Source organism: Suricata suricatta, chromosome 1 (genome assembly GCF_006229205.1).
Source record: "Suricata suricatta isolate VVHF042 chromosome 1, meerkat_22Aug2017_6uvM2_HiC, whole genome shotgun sequence".
NCBI lineage: Eukaryota > Metazoa > Chordata > Mammalia > Carnivora > Herpestidae > Suricata > Suricata suricatta.
In genome coordinates this window covers 55381159-55389127 of record NC_043700.1, presented here as the reverse complement: position 1 = coordinate 55389127, position 7969 = coordinate 55381159, and positions in this window count along the sequence as shown.

Sequence of the window (7969 nt, the reverse complement as noted above, 5' to 3'; positions counted from 1 at the left end):
TGAGGAGCCCAAGTCCTTATGGAAAGAATCCAAAAAACTCCTCGGATGTGAGCCATGTTGCAGCAGTCCCACAGTGTCCCTGTCACCCAGCTTCCCGGACAGTTTCCAGAGATCACATGCTTAAATGTTTAAACTCATTAATGTCTTATAAAATTCTGGCTCAGACATAAGTTTCCCTTAAATGGTTAACTAACATAAAATAGTTCGTACGTGATATGACAGGCAAGTTGGGAACACGGAAGTTACCCGGTTCAAGGATCACTGGCTCTTCAGTGCCAGCATTGAGTACAAAAATGTCCCTTTTTAGATTTGTGAGATCTACTTACAAATGCATTTAAATTGTTAAGAACCCACATTAAGAAAGTAGTATTGGCAGCTTCAGAGAGGCTGCTGTATTATCAGATCCCTTCTTAGGCTCTCCCAAAGCCCCGCCTGCCCCTGGTCCACCAGGGTCTCACTTCCTGTAGGAGAAGGCTTTAGTCCAAGTGGACGTCTCTTCAGGCAGTGCTTAGGGGTCAAAAGGTCAAAAGGCTGAAGTCCAAAAGCACAGGGTCCTGGGGATCTTCTCGGTGCTCAAAGTTACCCTGGGTCAGGAGTGTTGTATCCTATTTGCTGCTCCAGCTCTTTCCTGGCCCCTGTCTTCTGTCATCAGGGTTAAAAGAATGATAAAACATGTAGTTAGAAGTCATTTGCCACTGCTCTTAACCACTCCTCTCTGCCATTTCCCAATCCTTTAGGGTGATCCCAGGTGGTGGCTTGATATTGGGGCTGAAATGACTCTCCCTCTGTCCTCTTATCATCTCTGCTTTACCAGCATGGACTGAGGCACTGTTACACCCGACTCAGTCCTATTAAAGATACCTGGCATCCTATGGATCACCCCTGGGGATTTCCTCAGAGCTCCTCAAATGCCAGTAGGACTCTCAGAGCTGCAGCTCGATCTGGACTTGGAGTTTAGAGCTGTGAGTTCCTTGGAAGGTATAGAGGTGGGGCCATGGAGTGATAGAAAACAGGATTAAAAAAATGTTTACTTATTTATTTTGAGAGGGAGCACACACACGCATATGTGTGCATTGGGGAGGGGCAGAGAGAGCAGGAGAGAGAGAATCCCAAGCAGGTTCCATGCCCAGCAAAGAGCCAGACTCGGCTCAATCTCATGATTGTGAGATCATGATGTCAGCTGAAAACAAGAGTTGGACATTTAACCAACTGAGCCATACAAGTGCCCTGGAAACAGGAATTTGAGAAGGAGGTATCTATATCTTTACTTTATTCTCTTATCAACTATATGTAACTTTTTAATGGAATAATTATCTTTACTATCTATAAAAGCATATTGATACTTTTAGAGTGAGATTATTTTTTATTTGTGGCAATAACTGTCAAGGTTATCATCCTAAACATTTAGGTGATTATGGACCACCAGCAAACCTATGATGTCATGGTAAGTTGAGTGTTTTTTCAGTTTCAGTATGATTTGCTCTTAATATCATCACAATAAATTAGCCATTATAATTCATGAGTTTTAGAATGAATTAGATGTAATATTTTGGATCACTGAAACTAATATTGCAATAAGAGGAAAAATCAAGTCTAATGCATGCATTTTAATTTATTACAAAATAAATATGCCAGATTTGTCTACAATTCAGGAACATTGCATAATTTATAGTGACAGCTCATTTACAAAAGAACTAGGATGCTTTTTTTTTGGTAAGCTATAAAACAAATTGGAGAGTAACTCTTATCCCATGAGTTATTTATAGTGGAAGATTAATAAAACCATTAAGCATGATGAATGAATTTTCAGTGACAGGCTTACAGCAAGAATAAATACCAGCAACAATAAAAATATAATGAATTTTACATTTTTAATCAGTATAAAGATTTTTCCTAAACATCAAATTAAATGATTTCATTTTTATCTGTACAACATTAAAACTGTTTTATTGTGCAAGCTACATTTAACATGCATTGCCTATGCGTCCAAACTAATTAAAACTCCTGAGGCTAGAGGCCACATCTCATGTTCTCACAGTCACTGAATCCAGGGTATGACCCTACACATAGTAGGTGCTTGCCAAATGTCTGTGGAATAAAATAGGAACTTAATAATAATTTATACAGTTTTCAAATAAACTAGTCTATATTAGGAAAGGAGGCATATGGAGAAAAAGGAATGACTTCATTTTGAATGGTATAAAAAAATAATAAAGAATGATTATTTGCTTAGAAGCTAGTTGGCCTGTGGAGAGGTGGCTTCTTATATAGAGTTAAGTTTGGAAATTAGTATATAGTAAAACTTAATCTAGAAAATTTCTTATATTGACCATAAAATTTAACATACCTGTTTCAGTATATAATCTATTTCCAAAAGGAAGGGATGAAAGGAAAGTATATACCTATCTGGGTGTCAGATCCATCTGTTTGAAAGATACCTAATCAAATTCCCAGGTGAATAGAGCCGAGGGGAAGACGTGCAAGGCTTCCTGCTTGCCCATGAGATTGACTCTGTTCTGTCTTAATATTAATCCTCTGTAACTATAATGCCTGAGAGATGCATAAAGGTATGAGGATTACACCTAACAAGGAGTCACATTTTCTTTATCTTATAAGGGTCAGATGCTAAAGTCAGAAGCTCCAGTGCCTTTTGTCCTGTAAACAGGGGTTTTGTGAGTCCGTGTCAATTCTTTGATTCAGTGAAATAATTTGCGAGTTGCCCCAGGTCCAGGCTGAAGCCATGTTGGAGCGAGGTTGGCACAGAGGATTTTGAGCCAGTCTGAACTGTTTGTTGAAGATCTGTTCGGTTGTTACTGCTCTCAGATCACAGCATATGACAGCATGACAGTGAAACCGAGGTATCATTTATGTTTGGAATTTGATTTCACCTTGTTCTGGTTTCTGCAGGAGTCTGTCCAATGTTTTAAGATGTCACAAGGCAGATTGCACGAGGCATAGTGGGTCAGCACAACTTGTTATCATTTAAAGAAAAATGTGCAGTCTGGTGGGCAGTCTGAAGTTGATTAAATGACTGAAGTCCATCATTAATAATGTTTTATTTCTGTCCCATTTGTGTGAGTGCACTGTACATTTCTCAGCCTTTCCTTTAATGATATCCTTGCCAATTTCAGGGCCATGCAGGGCTCTGTTTGTAATCTGCTTAAGGAAACTGGATGATCAAAGCTGAACCAAGGGTTATCCTGAAATAACTTGATGGTTTAGATGCCAGGAAAGCGGAGTTAATTTTAGGCTTGAAATATCAGTGGCTGTGATGGCTTATCTTAGCAACGAGATGTATTTCTGACAATACCACAAAGAGCTTCAGCTACAACAAGGTTTTCTGCAGGTCACAAGGGCACTGATACTCGCCATATTGTTGAATAAAACCTGAAGGATGGAGAGCATGGGTTTTATAAGCTCCATGAATTTTTGTGCTCTTCTCATTTAATCACACTTAATATTTCCAACCCAGAGTGGAATATAATCATCCCCATTCCAACAGGCCTGACATTCTATGGGGGCAGAGTAGCTGGACCTCCATAGGCCAAGTTTCTCAGGAGTAAGAGTCATCCACATAACGCTTTATCTCGCCAGCATCCTCTGGCCAGCCTGCCACAGATACTCCTCTCCTCCCATCGGTGAATCCTACCACTCGAGTTGCTCTCCATTTACAGAATGGGAATACTGTTCTTCCTTCCAGTGCCTGTGATCTTGTGTGTAAAAGTGCTAACTGTATATGGTGTTTGAATGTTCACTGAGAAGCTCCATACACACATGGACAGCCTACCGTCACTGGTATATATACCATTACGTTGTACCGTCGTAACCCAAAGTGCAGACTCAAAACCCATTGGTTTGCGTCCTGTGTGCATAGAAGTAATTTCCATGAGCGAGGACCTCAAAAGATGGGAAAAACTGGATAAATCCTATGTGTGTGTGCTATGGGCTGAGTTCTCCCCAAATTCATATGTTAAAGACATCTCCGCCACGGTGATGATATTGGGAGTAGGGTTGTAGTTAGGTCATGAGCGTAGGGTCCTCCCGCTGGGATTAGTATCTTTATAAGAAGAGGCACAAGAAGGTCTTTTTTCCTGCGTGGAAGGACACAGTGAGGAGGCAGCTGTCTGCAGCTGGGAAGAAAGCTCCTCTCAGAACCCCCCATGCCGGTGCCCTGACCTCAGACTCAGAACCCCCCATGCTGGGGCCCTGATCTCAGACTCAGAACCCCCCATGCCGGTGCCCTGATCTCAGACTCAGAACCCCCCCATGCCGGTGCCCTGATCTCAGACTCAGAACCCCCCATGCCGGTGCCCTGATCTCAGACTCAGAACCGCCCCCATGCCGGTGCCCTGATCTCAGACTCTAGCTCGCCAGAACTATGGGCAATGTCTGTTGTGTAAGCTGCCTAGCCCAGGGTATTTTGTTGGAGTAGCTAGAGCTGACTAAGATGGTGTGCTTCCAGAAAACATTTATCTAGAACCTAGCCTTATCCCTCAGGGTAATAGTCTTACGCTGACTCATGCCTCCTTACATGCAAGAATCAGTTTACGGCAGGACAAAGGAGTGACAGTTTCAGCATGGGCCAACATTAGGCTGTGTTGGTGCAGTGTGCTGCTGTCATGAGGCCTGAGAAGCATTCTTCTGTGTAAGGGCGCAGTTGCATGAGGTTCGCGGGAGACAGCGCTGTGTTGCATGCAGCTTGTACGGGTATGTATGGGATTGTGTTTCAGATGCAACTCTGCCGTATGTATGTTTTTATGCAGAAATGCTTCTGGTTTTTATTTTGAGACACTGTAGGATAATTCAAAACATCTCTTAAGGGAAAGGTCTATGATCATTTGCTGTCACTGAAATTCTTGGATTCTGATTTTTTTTTTACTTTAAATATTTTCTAAAAAATCGGTTACAAATTTTAAATGTTGCCTGTCATTCCCTACCCCTTCCTCTTTTCTGGAATTGCAGTGCTCTGTGTACAAAAGTGTAAGGAGTTGTAGTGCTTGAATGCTTATTTCTCTAGAAAGAAATATTCACTCAATTTATTTTTATTTTTCCTGTTGTTGTTGTATTAGGCTCTTGTCATAGTGTTTTCTGTCTCTTTTATATTTAAGAGTTCTATCACCTTTATAGTATATACAAGAACAAGTTAGAAACACACACGAACATTTTCCACAAAGTGAATTTTCCTGTATAAGGAGTTTATTGTGTTACTGAGCCTATTATAGGGAAATGTAATCAGCAGATCAGAGTGAGAAATGGGAACTTCCCCCTCCCCTTCTCTATCATTTACACTGATCCATTTGCCGTTGATTATCTGCTGTATGTTAAAGGTAACGTGATGGCAGATAAAACTTAGTTTGGAGTTTGAAAGCACACATCATTCTAACAGTACAGACAGGTGTGCATTTGCCCTGGGTATCTGGGAAGACCTGACAAATCCATAAAAAAAGACTTTATAGAATGTGTAGCTACCCTGTCCATTTGAGATTGTACAGTTTTTTTAATGTTTTATTTATTTTTAAGGGAGAGAGAACACAAGCAGTGGGGAGGGTCAGAGCGAGGGGGGTTCAGAGGATCAGAAGCAGACTCTGTGCTGAAAGCTTTGGCACTGACAGCAGTGAGCCCAGTGTGGGGCTCGAACTCACTAACTGCAAGATCATGACCTGAGCTGAAGTCAGACCCTCAACCGACTGAGCCACCCTGGGACCCCCAGATCATAGAGTTCATAATGTACATGTTGGACAGGTATTTTAATGTCACCTCAAGGGCTTTTCAGAAATGGAGATATCCGTTAACAAAGAAGTCACCACATAAGCAAAGAGATATGGACATACTTGTTTTCCTCCAGAATCAGCACAGTGCCGCCACCAAAGCTGGAGAGGCATAGATTCGGGGATCAGGGTCAGGAGTGCTCTGGATCGTTTTCCAGGTTGGCAGTCAGAGTTGAAAGCCCAGTTCGGCCACACACGGTAGTTCATCTGCCAACCGACGCACCATTAGAGCAAGAACTAGAAGAGTAACTCAGGGAGGGCGGTGTGAGTGCCTAGAGTCAGGCCGCTGTTCCCAACAAGCTGATGATTAATAGAGCAGTGGCACTGCCTGCCCTCCCTGTGGTGCAGAACTCAGAGAGGAGACTCAGCCGGCCCCTCCTGCTATTTCTTTGGCCTCCACCAGCAGCTACACTTCATTTCAAATTGGCAAAGAAGATTTACTCAGTCTTTGGATTTTATACAACTCTGCATGACACAGTTGGTCCCCTGGTCTGCAATTCAAATAGACTGCTACATCTGAATACTCCCTGGATTTCATTGGTTACCTTCGTTTATACATGATGTTGAGTTAAGGTAGTGGGTTTTGGTTGATGCATGTGGTTAGTTTGCTGGGGTCGCTATAACAAAGGACCAGATGCTGAGTGGCTTAAACAGAAATTTGTGTCATAGCTCTGGAGGTGGGAAGTCTAAGATCAAGGGGTCAGCAGGCCATGCTCCCTCTAAAGGCATCAGGAAGGGATCTATTCCAGGCTTCTCTCCCGCTTCTGGTAGTTCACTGGCTTGTGGCAGCCTAACTCCAGTCTTCACATGGCGTTCTTCCTGGGTGTGTGTCTGTGTCCACCCCAGTCACCAGTCGTTTTCTGGCCACCCTACTCTATTGTGACCTCATCTTAACTAATTACATCTGCAACCACCCAATTTCCAAGTAAGGTCACATTTGAGGTAGCTGAAGTTAGAACTTCAACATATGAATTTTCAGGAGACACAATTCAGCCCATAACAGTGCAACTGACATGAAGTTAATCGGCTTATAGAGGGTTAGCACCAGTAGGATCCTAGAAGATTAATTATCAGATGGAACCCTCTTATGAGATTAGTAGGCAGTAAAGAGCGCATTATTTTAAATTAAGTGAAGTGTCTTCTAAATGTTTCATAATAATTAAAGCTCCTTTATGATTTCTCATATCTCTTTCCCAACCCAAATGGCCCTCGTCTTCTTTGTCTGACTCTCTGCCATCATCCTAGCTCTGCTCATCTTTATTACCTTCAGGAAATCTTCCTTAACTGTTCTCACCAGCACACCGCCCAGCTCTGTACTTGTAATCTGCACCACTAACCCTTAGTGACCCGGTTCATTCTGTCTCCTGAGTGTTATTAACTGACATTTGAAATGTATATACCACTTTATGGTTTTTTTTCTTTAAAATTGTTTTATTTATTTTTTAAAAATTTTAACATTTATTTATTTTTGAGAGACAGAGAGACAGATCATGAACAGAGTAGGGGCCGAGAGGGAGGGAGACACAGAATCCAAAGCAGGCTCCAGGCTCCGAGTTCTCAGCACAGAACCTGATGTGGGGTTTGCTCAAACTCACAAACCGTGAGATCATGACCTGAGCCAAAGTTGGACGCTCCAATGACTGAACCACCCAGGCACCCAGATACCACTTTATGTTTTTGTCATGCCGTGTGTTTATTAGACTCCTAGTGTTTGTATATGGAACATTTTCTGGTTCTGTTGGTAAAAGGAACTCTGATACCTAAGCACATGAAGCTTTTCTGACATAGAAATTTTAATGACTTGAGTTTTGAAGAGTGGATGTGCAAATGTGTGGGGATTGGGCTGTTGGGTGAGTACTTGAGTTAGTGAGTGCCTTGCTGACCATTCCTTACTAAAAAGTCAAACTAGCTGCCAAGTTGCACTTTGATAACGTAGGTCTTTTGAGGGGAATGTGTATGCAATCATGTATTTCAGAATTTTAGAAGGTTCCCAGGAGCATAAGATTCTACTGGTCTTGTCTCTATAATATGGTTATACATTCCTTGAAAGCAGGAACCTTCTCTTTTCCTCCTTTCTGCCCAGCGTACTGCTGGGGGAAGGCATGCATGTTAACTTATTACATTAGTTAGTGAAGCCAGAGGTTATCTGAATGTAAATAAGACATGGAAAAATATATTATTTTTTAAATTTACTTTTAAAT